At 39.0% G+C, this 12,761-nt stretch overlaps 2 long non-coding RNA genes across 4 annotated transcripts in view; one reads left to right on the top strand and one right to left on the bottom strand.

Annotated features, from left to right (window-relative positions):
- The window catches only part of LOC120093668 (uncharacterized), a 265,733-nt gene that overhangs the window by 12,484 nt on the left and 240,488 nt on the right, over positions 1–12,761 (top strand). The window lies entirely within an intron of this gene.
- Positions 608–12,761, bottom strand: part of LOC120093667 (uncharacterized) — a 48,145-nt gene continuing 35,991 nt past the window's right edge. Inside the window, exon 3 of the long non-coding RNA XR_005487148.2 lies at positions 608–1,605. This is a non-coding gene — a long non-coding RNA (uncharacterized LOC120093667). The remainder of the gene's footprint in view (positions 1,606–12,761) is intronic.

The raw sequence follows: 12,761 nt of genomic DNA on the forward strand, positions 1-12,761 counted from the left end.
TATAATACACCCCAATTACAGTTTCCCCTCCCTCCTGTTGTCCTCTTAGCTCTTTCCCTCCACTTTCCCCCAGATCCACTGCCCCTCTGTTTCATTTCAGAAACAAACAGCCCTCTAAGATATAGCCACCAAGCACAGCAAAATAAGATACGTTAAGACACGGCAAAAACCTTCATATTGAGACTGGACTAAACAATCTAAAAGGAGGAAAAGATGAGAATTAATAGATAGCAATGTCAAGTGACTTTTATCTATTTAACTCTCATCTTCTATCTTTTCTGCCTATCTTTATATTTGAAAGAAAGTATGTATGTGCATGCGTACACACACATGCATGCACCCTTTAAACAGAAGACAATGACACATCACAGTAATTTGTTATGTATGTTCTAAATTACTAGAAGAGTTCAAAATCTCTAAACTGACCACAATGTAATGATAATTAGAAAAGTTAATCACCTTTATTTCATGTGTACATAATTTACACACATATTGAATTTCATAGCATCACCCAGAAATAGGTACAACTAGTACAGGTTAATCAAAAATTTGAAAAACATCTTAGAAATGTTAGCTATTTTTTATCATCTTACATTGTATACATATATATACCAAATTAATATAAGTATATCATAACTTTGCATGATTAAAGTAATAGTCAAAAATATTTTTAAAAAAAAAGAAGTCTCCATTAAAATGGAAAAAGGCCCAGAGGGGTTTCCTAGATTGGCTGCTTTTAGGCCAAGCTCTTTGCATTTTGACAGTGGTAGTGTCTGAGTTTGTATCTGTAACAACCTTTCTTATCTTCAGTGACTGGAAGTCTGTCTGAGTGCTGGGTCCCTAATGCTTTGTTACTTTCAGGGTAAAGAGATTTCAAACAGACAAAAGCCTTTTCAGTTCTTGGTATTGCTTAGAAAGCAAGTCCTGTGAAGGCAAGATTTCACATTTTTGCTTTCTTTGTATTCTAGGCCCAAGCATGTCGACTTCCTAGCAAAGAGAACCAGGAACTAAATCAAAGGCATCTGAGAGACATCAGCTAATGTTGGCAGAAGTAGAATGAGAGAAGGAAGTGGAATAGTCCACTCCTGACCCTGGAAATTGTACCGGGTCAGGTAAGACAGAGGTGACTCTATGACCCAGGAAGTAGAAGGTGTTGAAAAAAATGGAAAGGTGAGCTTATGGTCATAAAGGGCTGAGAAAAATAATTAGGAAAAAAAAGCAAGTAACTTTCAAAAGTCAGGAATAATATCTTCTTTATTTCATGTTAAGCAAAGGCCAACAGCACTGGGTGAGCATTTAATACCATGCTTGAGAATCAGTAGTTTTCAGTAAATACTTATTAGTATTATCACCTTTAGTTTCTTTGAGATGCTTCCAATCCCCTCTTCCATGAGAGAGCATATGCTCTCTGCCAGCATGCCTGTCACTTATCTTTTGGCTTCTTTATTGCATACTTGCCTCTGTTGGTTATTAACTAGTCATCATCCAGCAGGGTCCTTGGTGAGAAAGGCTCTCTCACACTATGAAATACGGTCAAGATCACATCTGCTCCTTCCAGAGTCCTGTCCCAGAGTCCCTAGGCTCGCTCCTTCTCTGACAACGCATCTGTTATGAATAAATTGATAACAAATGAGTTGTTTGTTTCCCAGTAAAAGGAGTATGAGGCAGTAAAAGAGACTGGTTTTGTTTTGCAAAACAGGATGCCTTCCAAAGGATAGCATTAAATCAGAAGGTCAGGATTTGGTACACTGACTGCCTGGGGAAAATGAAGTCCCTGCCTCCTTTTTTTAGCATCACTTGTCAGTTGAGTGGAAATTTCCTCTCTGGTGTATGGACATAAGTATGATGGAAGTCATGCCTGCCTTGCTAGAGGCTCTTATAAAAAAAAAAGATTTGCGTAAATGCCACATAATACTAATAAAGAGGGCACGTTGAATTGCTCCTATGTCTATAGAAGTCTTCTTTTGTAGTCAGCATTTCCTTTAGTTTTCCCCTCTTTGTGTTATTTATTGCTCATTGATGTATATAATATATAGCCATGTTGTATCTTATAGGTCCCTGGGAAAGCAAAGGACTGTGCCAATCTTTTGTGTGTATCCAGCTTAAGTTTTCTGAATTCACTGGTTATTTTAATCATGGAATTGTTCCCAAGCAAGATGCTACATACAGTAATATGTATGTATGTTAGTTTATTATATGACAAAATAAACCTGAAAAAGATAATTGACTTATAGCAGGTCACAAAGTAACAGTATTGGGTTTGAACTAAAAAATATATGAATTGTAGGATCATGAGGTCTTTCCTATCCTCTATGCATAGATACGTAATCACTTTTAAAAAGTATTCTATTAGTTAAGGTATTTCTCTTTTAAATCAATTTATTTGCCAAAGACTGCCTAATGGTGCAATACAGGTCCTGAAATATGAATGTGTGTTTTACGCATGTTGCTTCTGATCTGGTTCTTTGTCATAAAACAATCACAAAAGTACATTGTTTCGGGTATATTAAAGTGACTTGTCAACAGTCTCTGAAAAGATAATACAAAGACTTGAGGAAGAACGTTTGTGCTTGGATGTTCCAGTTGCTAGTTTTATCATCATAAACAATACCTCTAAGTCTCAAATTCTTCATTTAGTAAAAGAGAGCAGTATCTCTTGTGGTTGGATCTGGTGACCAACATGTCTGAATTAGGAGACTTTCAGGGCTAGGAAACACACTTCTTTGTGTCTGTGGCTACCCTCCCCCCACCCCCAGAGAGGACAATGACTAGGAGAAAAAGATTTGCCCTGGATGTGGCCAACACTATCCTCTTGGCTGTTGGATAGAAAGAGTAGGTTGTGCTTACCCGAAAGCTCTTTCTTTTTGAGTGAGTCCATATAGCTCCTGACATGTCTCCTGATATCAGATTCCAGTTTTTACAGCCTTTCAACCGTGGACTCAAACCCAATGGCTCTTTGGGGAGTTTTCCAAGCCTCTAGCACTAGATTGGTACTGCTAAAGCATTCATCTTTTTGGGTTGAAAATGCTATGGTTGAACTGCCCAGTTCCTATTATACAAACAAGCCAAGTAAATTCTATTTTTGTAATATACCATATATTTTGTTTTATTTCTCTAGAGTAAACTGATTAACCCAGTGGTAGACTTTAATGGATGGCCTGAACATTGAAAACATATTTTCTAAATAATCTTTCACAAAATTTGTTAGCAAAGAATTTTATACATTAGGATGAATTTGAGAAGTGGTTAATAATGTATCATTTTGTCTTTATCTTTACTATTTGAGTGACATAGTGGTTGATCTTTATTGTCAACTCAACTGGATGAAGAATCAGTATAGAATGATACCACCAAGTACCTATAAGAATGCTTCCAGAAAGAATTACGTGAAAGGGAGAAGACAAACCCCTGCTAAAATGGAATTCCATGCTCAATAGTCCTGTGTATAAAGTATAAAGTGAGGCAAGCCTCCCATTCCAGCCCCTACTCAGTCCATCCATCCATGGATAGGTTGGTCAGAATTGGAGGATCAAAGATGGAATGAAATGTATACAGAAAGGGATCAGCTAAAACTGAGAACTATTTGAGGGGTCACATGGACACCTAATAAAGTAGAGGCTTCCTATAATATATAATATATAAAGGTGATATAAATAAAATTTTCAAATAACAGGGAGACAAAGCCTCAGCTGGATATTTTTTTTTCTTCCTGGAGCAGTACTTTACTGTCAGAGGTTCTGCTTACTGGACGACAGGTTGGCCCAGTCTCCTCTAAGGCATTCAACAATATTAGTAATTAAACAGCAATGCTCATCTCTCTAACCAGAATATACAACAGGTGCCCCATTATGCCAAGTGGTGTCATGGGGTCTGGGCCCATGAGGTTTGGTGTTCAAGAGATGGAGGGGAGTCCCTGATGCAAAGAGTAGGTTAAGGCCACAAAGAAAATGGAATGAGGTGTGGGTACAGCTGAGCCCTTCCATCAAATTGAAGAATCTGGCTTGATTCTTAGGGTGACCGAATGCAGGGCATGCCAAGCCCCGAGTTCCGTGAGTCCTGATAGACAGCGTGGTCCCCGAGGTGTGGGTATGCGTGAGGGTTTACAGTATGGTGTGGTTGTGTGTCCATCCATCCCCTTGCCCCGGTCAGCAAGAGTGGTGCCGCTCCTACAGCAAGGCAGGGGCTGCCCCCATAGGAAGAGCTGGACAGAGCTTGGCTGCAGTGGGTCGGGGTTTGAGTGGGTGGGGGTGTATAGACAGCCCACTGGTCCCCACGTAGACCACACTTACCACCCAAGACACTGAGTGATGAAGAAGAGGAGCTGGATGGATGAACAGAAAGCAGAGTCATGAACTGCAGGGTCGGGGCTGATCCCGTGGGGTTAGGACTGGCAGCAGCCTCCAATGCACAGGCACTTGCCAAGATTTCCTCTTTCAGACACCAGAACCGCTGCTGCTCCTGCTGTGGGTCATCATCAAATAAAGTTTGCAGTATTAGGAATGGGTTGCATCTAACTTGGTCAAAAGAGCTCCCATTGGAGCTCCCAAACAACTCGGACTATTGATAAGGATATCGCTTGCTCTTCACAAACTGACAGGAAGACCTTATTGCTGAAGTCATCAACTAGACAACTTACTAAACACAGAGGAGTTGAGAAGTTGCCTACCTAGAACCTTCACCTGTATGGATTAGTATTCATGGTACTAGAAGGTACTCTGTACGTTACATGTAAACACCAACCCAGCTACAAAACCTAAAAATCTCCAAGAGTAACCTGCCTGCAAGATACATTTCTGCATTAATGCCATCAAGCTTGTGGGAATAGTCAACTCAATATTTGATCTGAATTAAGGCCCATTCCATGAGATGTAACCCATACCCAACGTTGTTTGGGTGGCCAAGAACCCAAGACTCAGGGACTTAGAGGAAAACCAAATATTAAAATTCTGTTAAAGGAACATCTCAATAAAATGACTCCTAAAGGCATTCTGCTATACTAATAGACTAATGCCTTTCTCAGCCAACATCTGAGAAACTCTCCCACTACAGCAGATGGGAAGGAATACAGAGACCCACAGCCAGATAATATGTAGATAATGAGAGACCTTGGGACACTAAGTCCTAAGTGGGATGGCTCTATAATATCCCTTCCCTTAGTGCTCAAGGGCTCCTGCAGAAGGGGGATAGGAAAGAGTAGTAGAGCCAGAGTGGTGGAGAACACCAAGGAATCAAGACCTTTTCAATCAATAGGATCACCACAGAATAGGAGCTCAGAGACTGGGGAAGCATTCACAGGACCTGCATGGGTCTGCACCGGATGGGGTCCTAGAGCTAAAAGAACAAGTGGACATATGCCTTCATCCCTAACCTGGAAGCTATCTCTAATTGACAGCTACTTGCAAATGAAAAATCAGTTTTCTTCAAGAGAGTCTCATTGGGGAAATAAACCATTCTTAAGAGCAAGCCTCATACTCAGCAGCAGATGGTCAGCACAAAATGAACTCAAAGATGTTTTAAAGTTCTGTGTGTCATAACGTTAGTCCTGGCATCTATCTATCTATCTATCTATCTATCTATCTATCTATCTATCTATCTATCTATCTATCTATCATTTATGTATTATTATATCTATTTCATCTATATTATCTTTCCTATCAATTGTATATATTATAGCTTCTAGTTTAGATATTATGAAATTCGTCCATGTGTGTCTATCTATAAACATGTGTGTGTTTTGGTCTATATGGTTTTCTTGTGCTTTTTCTTTGAATCTTTTAGTTGTTCAGTTGCTTCATCATATTCTGATTTGTTTGTCTTTGATTTATCTTATTTATTGATTAATCAGTATCTGCACTGATGCTTCCTTTGTTCATTAATTCTTATGCAAAAACTGATGTCAACACCACTGTGGTGGTTTGAATGAGAATGGCTACCATAGGCTCATGTATTTGAATGAGCAATAATAGGCAATAAAACTGTTTGATAGTAATAAAAGGACTACAAGGTGTAGCCTTGTTCAAGGAAGTGTTTTCCTGGTTTTGAGGTTTCAAAACCCATGCTCTGCCTACCCTCTCTTTCTCTCTGTGGATTAGGATGTTGCTCTCAGCTATTTCTCCAGAACAAGGCCTGACTAATGTCATATCCTCTGTCACCATGCTTGTTGCCATGATGCTAGTGAACTAATCATCTAAACCTGTAAACAAGCCCCCAGTTAAATGCTTTCTTTTATAAGAGTTGTCTTGATCATGGTACTTCTTCCCAACAATAAAACAGTGAGAAAGACACCCACATTCCTTTCAAAAAATTGAATTCACTTCAACAAATGTTATGTGAGGTCCTATGCCAGACATGGTCCTGGGCACTGGAGTGAGAGTCAGATGAGATGTGCTCTTCAGCCTTAAGAAGCTTATGAGTGCACAGAAACAACTGTTATTAACACAGTCTGAATTAAACAAATCACCAAAAGTTATTAAAGCTGATTCAGAAAAAGATTTCTATATCCAGATCATGGGGTGCTATCGACAAGATCATTGACATTATCTTATAAGTTAAGGTCAGAGAATAGAAGACCATTAGTTATGACTGTATATACCTCAGACATAAACATTATATCTCCAGAATCTTTAAAAACCTGAATTAACATAAATATGGAAAATTATTTAACAAATTTCAATGATCATGTTATAGAAGAATATGTAAACTTCATTTCCACATAGTTGTAACCAAGGGGAGCCTTCAAAGATTATGCAAGCTAAGATTAGCCACAGTCCTGTTCGTTCTTGTTAATTCCACTCAGCCTACTGCACTCATTTCTGTTCTGTACTTGAGCCCCACTGACATTAGATACAACTCTGTACTCCCTCTACTACTGAGCATACAGCAAGTACATGAAACAGTAACAGTCAGAGGATAAGAACACTAACCCGCACGTGTTTCATTCCAAGTGTCAGGAACAGACTAAACTTACTTTGTGTTAGCTGTCTTTAAAAAAACAATCTGTTAATTGTAAAGAACTTTTTAGTAAAAATCATCATGTAGCAAGATTAGCATAGTGACTCAAACCACATGCCCACAGCTAAGTCCATACTCTACTGAACTTCTCTACGATTAGAACAGCCACTTCTTAGCATCATCAGTAAGGGTCTGGGTTTGGTGGCACCATATGGAATGGATCCCCAGGTGGGGCAGTCTCTGAGTGGCCTTTCTTTCAGTCTCTGTTTAACTCTTTGCCCCTGTTTCCTTTAGATAGGAGCAATACTGGGTTACAATTTTGTGAAGAGTGGGTGGCCCCATTCTTCAGATGGGTACCATGCCTAACCTCTGGATATGATCTCTACAGGTTCTCTCTCCCCTTTGTTGGGTATTTCAGCTAATGTCCTCCCCATTGGGTCCTGGTATTGGTTTTCTGGTATCTGTTCCTTTCTGTTGGCTACCCCCAGTTCCCCATCACCCATTGCTACACACCTCTGTCCAATTTCCTGACCCTCTATACATCTAGCCTGTCTCCTTCCACACCTAATCCTGCCCCATTTTTCCTCTCCCCTTTCTCTCTTCCTTCAAGTGCCTCCCACCCTCAACTTCCCATAATTATTTTGTTCCTCCTTCTAAGTAGGAATGAGACACCCACACTTTGGTCTTCCTTCTTCTTGAATTTCATTTTATCTATAAGTTGTATCAAGGGTATTCTGAGCTTTTTTTCTAATATCCACTTATCAGTGGGTACATAACATGTGTGACTGTGTTAATTCACTCAGAATGATACTTTCTAGTTCCATCCATTGACCCACGAATTTCATGAAATCATTGTTTTTAATGACTGAGTAGTACTCCATTGTATAAATGTACCACACTTTCTGTATTTATTCCTCTGTTGAGGGAAATCTGGGCTGTTTTCAGTTTCTGGCTAGTATACATAAAAGTGCTATGAACATAGTGGATCATGTGTCCTTATTATATGTTGGAGCATATTTTAGGTGGCCCAGGAGTGGTTTAGCTGGGTCCTCAGGTAGTACTATACCCAATATTCTGAGGAGCCACCAGACAGATTTCCAGAATGGTTGTACCAGCTTACAATCCTACCAGCAATGGCAGAGTGTTCCTCTTTTTCCACAACCTTGACAGCATCTGTTGTCACCCGAGTTTTTGATCTTAGCCACTCTAATTGGTATGAGGGAGAATCTCAGGGTCAATTTGATTTGGATGTCTCCTGAGAGGCTCTATCAGACAAAGCCTTACCGATACAAATGTGGATGCTTGCAGTCAACCATAGTAGTGAGCACGGGGACCCCAATGGAGGAGTTAGGGAAAGGGGAAGGACTAAAGGAGCTGAAGGGCTTTGAAACCCCAAAGGAAGAACAACAATATCAACCAACCAGACTCCCAATAGCTCCCAGGGACTAAACCACCAACCAAAGAGTACACATGAAGGGACCCATGACTCCAGCTGCATATGTAGCAGAGGATAGCCTTGTCTGGCATCAATGGGAGGGGAAGCCCTTGGTCTTGTGAAGGCTTAATGCCCCAGTGTAGGGGAATGCTGGGGCAGTGGGACAGAAGTGGGTGGATGGGTAGGGGTTACCCTCATAGAAGCAGGGGGAAAAGGGGAAGAGATAGGGAGTATGTGGAGAGGAAACCAGGAAGAGGGATACCATTCAAAATGTGAATAAACAAAACAACCAATTAAAAAAAACCCAGCCATTTTGACATGAGGAAATTTCACACTGGATTTTACAATTTATCAGTATCAATTATATTTTCATTCACTTGTCTACTACAAAAATCTGATAACTCCTGACAGAAATAAAGCTAGGAAAATATTCACTTTGCTTAACCACGTTACTTGAGCTTTATTATTATGCTCATTTTTTATATAAGAAATTTGAACACTAAAATCTGCTAAAGTAGGTCCATCTTGAATACACTCAAACACTCTGTAGTGTCATGAACTGGAAGGGGCAGTCAGTCTGATTAGTGTGGTATGACAAGGAGTAGAAAGGCAAAACCACGAAGAACTAGAGTAGGTACATCTACTGACAATTGTAATGTTTCTTATTAAACACTTTCTATCCTAAAAGTAAGGTCATTTGGGCTAATCTAAATCCATGGCAACAGACTCTGTTGCCAACTGGTTGAAGGGTTATTCAAATTATCTTGCCATTCAGTCTGTATCAGTCTAAATTTGAACAAGCCAATAGCTGATAGACAGAATATGTTAAACTGTAAGTATTTTTTCTAATGTGATGTAATCATTTCAGTGTGTATTTGAAGGTTAAAAATCGAAATGTAAGTAAGAAGTACTCAAGTTAATAAAGATGAAAAAAAGATGAAAAAAATCAATTGATTTATCTCTCCTAATCAAGTCAAATCTAGGAGGTTGTGTTCTGACTAGTAAGTTTTTAACTGGTGAGTATTAGTGAACAAAAGTTGGAAAATTCATAAAAATTAGAGAATCTTGGAGATAGGACAAGAGTTTAGTAAAGAAGCTGAGGGTTGTTACAGTAACTTACTCCTAAGAGGATACTGTTTCATTAAATATGTTTTACAAAGGTTGTTTTCTATAACATTGTCTAAGGGGAGAGATCTTAAAAATGTAATTGGTGTATTATCAGGAAGGCTGTAGTTGTAACTAGAAGGGCCCAGGTATGGTAAAAACAAGACTCCTGGACTCAATGAAAAGGTTTTTTGAATAAAACCTTTTAGGGGTTTTCTAGAGACTAGGTTCATGTCCCGGAATGTTGCCAGGAATGTTACCGAAATCATGCCATGTTTTGCTTCTTAACTTGTAGAAAGAGATGCTCAGCTCCTTTTTACCCATAATGCTTGTCTTCTGATACTTCCCCATGGGGTGGGTTACTGCTTGTCCCTTGTAATGAATAAATGTTTACCAGGAAGCATTTTAAAACTACATAAAATACCTCATTCCCTACCAGACTTTTAGCTCATTCATGTGTTTCTTAATGTCTACAAGGATGAATTGTTTCACTGCCAATCCTTAATTTTAGTGCTTCAATTTTCTATACTTTGGATAAAGGATTCCCTTTTCAAATGCCTTTTGTGTCTTTTGGATATGCCCCTTTCACATTTTTAGTGCTTCTTTTTTTTTAAACTCACTATGCTGCTTTCTGGAGGAAGTTTCAAAATAATTTTGTACCCTTTTATACCATTGCTTTAGATCAGCTATTTTTCCACTGAGCCCCAATTTTATAACTAGGAGTAGAAAATCTTACTTGGAATTCATCATTTGGTAGTACTGCTCGATTTTATTGAGATGTCATTTATCCCAGGATTTTTTCTGTATAAAAGTAAAAGTTATATGTGTGAAGATATATATTTTATATTTTCTGGATTATAGATGGCCTAAGATGTTTTCCACTTCTTTCCTACTCTGTGGAATTCGGAATAATTTTCTTTACCCTAGGTTATATGTGTTTGATATTTTCTTCAACTAGATCTCTGTCTCTCTCTCTCTCTCTCTCTCTCTCTCTCTCTCTCTCTCTCTCTCATGCACACATGTGTATACACACATACACACACACACACACACACACAGAGAGACAGAGAAAGTGACAGAGACAGAAAGAGATAGAGAGAAATGAGAGAGTCATGTTTTGTTTTGAATATTCAAAATGAATATTCAGAATAATTTGTTATCATTTGTTAATTCTTCATTTGTCAATTGATAAATAAATATAATTTTATTTATTTTTCCTTTTAATTAATTATTTTATTTATTTAGATTCCAAATGATACTTCCTCCTGGTCTTGCTTTCCCAGAGTTTTTCATCCATTACCCCTCTGAGACAATGCACTTTCCTCTTTGGTCCCCAGGGCATCCCTCTTCCCTGGGACATCAAGTCATTACAGGATTAGGCAATAATCCTTTTTTTATTGGATATTTTATTTATTTACATTTCAAATGTTAACCCCTTTTCCTGTTTCTGAAGCAGAAACCCCCTATCTGATCTCCTTCCTCTTGCTTCTATGAGGGAGATCCCCTACCTACCTACAGCTCTGCCTCCCCACGCTGGCGTTCCCCTACACTGGGACACTGAGCCTTGACAGCACCAAGGGTCTCTCCTCCCATTGATGTCCAACATATATATGTCTCTGCTACATATACAGCTGGAGCCATGGGTCCCTCCATGTGTACTCATTGGTTGGTGGTTTAGTCCCTGGGAGATCTGGGGGGTCTAGTTGCTTCATACTGCTGTTCTTATGGGGTTGCAAAACCCTTCAGCTCCTTCAATCTATTCTCTAATTCCTCTATTGGGGACCCCATGCTCAGTCCAATGGTTGCCTGTGAACATCGCCTCTGTATTTGTCAGGCTCCGGCAGATCCTTTCAAGAGGCAGTTGTATCAGATTCCTGTCAGCAAGAACTTCTTGGTATCCTCAATACGGCCTGGGTTTGGTATCTACATATGGGATGGATCCCCAGGTGGGGCAGTATCTGAACAGCCTTTGCTTCAGTCTCTGCTCCACACTTTGTCTCCATATTTCCTTCCATGACTATTTTGTTCCCCCTTCTAAGAAGAACTGAAGCATTCACACTTTGGTCTCCCTTTTTCTTGAGCTTCTTGTGGATATTAGCCCTCTCTCGAATGTATGATTGGTAAAGATCTTTTACCAATCTGTTGGTTGCTGTTTTGTCCTAATAACGGTGTCTTTTGCCTTATAGAAGCTTTGCAATTTTATGAGTTCCCATTTGTTGATCCTTGATCGTAGAGCATAAGCCATTGAGTGTTCTGTTTGGGAAAATTTTCCCCGTGTCCATGTGTTTGAGGCTCTTTTTCTTCTATTTGTTTCAGTATATCTGGTTTTATGTGAAGATCCTTGATCTACTCGGACTTGAACTTTGTACAAGGCAACAAGAATGGATCGATTTTATATTATTTGTGACTATTGTAAAGGGTGTCATTTCCCCAATTTCTTTGTTAGCCTGTTTGTTTATCCTTTGAGTAGAGGAAAGCTACAGATCAGTTTGAGTTAATTTTATATCCAGTCACTTGGCTGAAGTTGTTTATCAGCCTTGAATTCCTGATCTTTCCAAGACTTTCCCACAAGCCCTAAAAAAATAGAAGCAGTCATTAAAAGTCGCCTAACGAATAAAAGCCCAGGACCAGATGGATTTAGTGCAAAATTCTATCAGACCTTCAAAGAAGACCCAATACCAAATACCCTTCAAACTATTCCACAAAATAGAAACAGACAGCACATTACCCAATTTGTTCTATGAAACCACAGTTATGCTCATATGTAAACCACACAAAGACCCAACAAAAAAGAGAACTTCAGACCAATTTCCCTTATGAATATCGATGCAAAAATACTCAATAAGATTCTCGCAAACTGAATCCAAGAACACATCAATACAATCATCTATTATGATCAAGTAGGCTCATCCCAGGGATTCAGGGATGGTTCAATATACAGAAATCCATCAACATAATCCACTATATAAACAAACTCAAAGTGAAAAATCACAAGATCATCTCATTATATGCTGTGAATGCACTTGACAAAATTCAACACCCCTTCATGATAAAATTCTTGTAAATATCAGGAATTCAAAACCCATACCTAAACATAGTAAAAGCAATATACAGCAAATCAGTAGCCAATATCAAACTAAATGGAGAGAAACTTGAAGTAATCTCACTAAAATCAGGGACTACACAAGGCTGCCCACTCTCTCCCTACCTATTCAATACTTGAAGTCCTAGCCAGAGCAATTACACAACAAAAGGAAGTCAAAGGGATATA

This window comes from Rattus norvegicus, chromosome 7, assembly GCF_036323735.1.
Source record: "Rattus norvegicus strain BN/NHsdMcwi chromosome 7, GRCr8, whole genome shotgun sequence".
Lineage (NCBI taxonomy): Eukaryota > Metazoa > Chordata > Mammalia > Rodentia > Muridae > Rattus > Rattus norvegicus.